The sequence below is a fragment of the Vitis vinifera genome, chromosome 17 (assembly GCF_030704535.1).
Source record: "Vitis vinifera cultivar Pinot Noir 40024 chromosome 17, ASM3070453v1".
NCBI lineage: Eukaryota > Viridiplantae > Streptophyta > Magnoliopsida > Vitales > Vitaceae > Vitis > Vitis vinifera.
Genome location: NC_081821.1, coordinates 16,148,775 through 16,151,026, shown reverse-complemented (window position 1 = coordinate 16,151,026; position 2,252 = coordinate 16,148,775). Strand labels below are relative to the sequence as shown.

General features: G+C 33.7%; 1 pseudogene; it reads right to left on the bottom strand.

Annotated features, from left to right (window-relative positions):
* Window positions 1-1,852: 1,852 nt before the first annotated feature.
* On the bottom strand, window positions 1,853-1,971 carry LOC132253015 (5S ribosomal RNA; annotated as a pseudogene).
* Window positions 1,972-2,252: the final 281 nt, after the last annotated feature.

Sequence of the window (2,252 nt, the reverse complement as noted above, 5' to 3'; positions counted from 1 at the left end):
GTTGTTTAATGGTCCTCTATATTTGACATAAACTACTATGGCATAAACATATTTATTTCAGGGTCCTCTGTATTTCACATAAATTGCTTCCCCATAATGTATATTTAATGCATTTTCTAAAGGCTACGAGGAAGGATAATAAGTAGCGATTTGGCCTCATAGAAGAAACTGGGGAGATTTTGATTCATGCAAACTAAGGCCACACAGTAATAATGATTCATCCTCCTTTATTAACCAAATTTGTTTTTTAGATGTCAGGTGCCATTTTAATCAACCAGAATCCTTGTGAGAACAATTTTTAAATTATTCAAACACTCTCATAATAAGTAAGTAAAACAAAAATTAAAAGACTCAACTAAAACTCTATAAGTACAAATAGCAAGGTTAATTAGTTAAGAATTCAAGTCTTCAAACCCAATAATATACATTATAGGAAACTAGCATAAAAGATCAAAAGCTAAAACATATGAAATCTCTGGGATCCAAGGTTTATATAAATTATCACATTAAACACACAATAAAAAAGGACTTGGTGTTCAAAACATCCAATACAATTAAAAGAATCAATAGCACACAATGGTTGTTGTTTATTATCAAACAAACTTAAAGCACATAATTTATCAAGCCAAATCTAGAGTGCTAAATTAATGGATTTAAACCCTACAATTCCAAAAGAATTAGGCTATGTCATGAATTTATTACAAAGTTTTGGGATTACCACACAATTCATAGAACAAAATATTATATATAATATTACCCATAATCAATCCATAAACTACTTTATCTATAACCCTAATGCATCCTAAAACTCTTCCTTAGTGGTCCCTCACCTATCCCATAATTTATATACATGTCTATGACATTTAAATGTTTAAAAAATTATATATTTTGATCAAAAGAGTTGAACCCATAAACTAAATAACCAAATATTAGGATGAAAAAAAGTTGTATGTGGACAACCCACATCGTAAATTTATGATCCTAATCCATGAACCTTAATTTTAATATGACACATACTTAAAACAGAGACACAATCTTACAAACACAAAATTCTAAAACAAAATAATAGTCATAAAAATAATCATAATAATATTTGGTGGTACATACCTAGCTTTCTAAAGCTTTTCCTCAAAGACCCTTTTTGCCTTGCCTTCCACAAAATAAGCCTTATAACTAGCAACCATTTTCTTCATCTAAAACCCAAGCTCACTTAATTCATCCCAAAATTCACAAGAATGCAAAAAAAAAAAAAAAACTCAAATAAATATGAGAATGAAAAACGTGAAGAGAGGAAGAGGCTTACCACTCACAAATATTGGAATTAAAGCAACAATAGACATCACTACTACTCATTCAAATTAGGTTTTTCTAATGGTGACCAGATGTGGAATTGTTTTATGTCAAGTAAGGCTACTTCCAAAGGGCTACGACATTTTAATGGTGGGGTTTATAAGTGAGGAATAGATTAGGGCTTCTTAGTGGAGGATTTCACCCACAAGGAAAGGTTTAGGACTTGTTATGAATAGATTTCTTAGAGAAAAAAGGTTTCTCGCAACTTTGGATTTCAACCACTGACGATTGACAAGCAAGGACTTGCAATGAGTCTTCAGTAGCTTCTCATTTAGTCATCGATTTCACCCACTGACACACCCCCTTGTCGATGCCCTTCGATTCCCACCGCTAGCCCGTGCACAACTCTCTCGCTTTTGTGGATCCCGCTAACTCCCCAACCCCAGACCTCGTCTAGAATTGCTTCCTCACCTTTTCATGACACCCAACTAGGAAATATAGACATAAATAAAATAAATTCCATAAATTATAATATATGGAATTTCGCCCAAAGAAATGGAAAATGGTGCAACACAAGGACTTCCTAGGAGGTCACCCATCCTAGTACTACTCTCGCCTAAGCACACTTAACTGCAAAATTTTGATGGGATCCAATGCATTAATATTGGTATGATCACACCCACTATTTTATTACAACCTAATCCCCTTATGTGGTATGATTGAGATATAACTTCTGGTGTGTTGGATAGAAAGAAAAAAAGGGAAAAGTTTGTTTTGACAGATGTATTATTATGCAAGTATCTGGGATGTTTGTCTAGATCGGACTAAGTGTCCCTCTTAAAATTGACACCTTCTTTCGATCCATATGGTTGGACTCATGTTTTGGTGCATGGATTAGGGTTTGATCGTGACTTTAAAGGGTGGATGGAGGAAGTGTAGAAGCGAGATCTTGTCATGTGGTT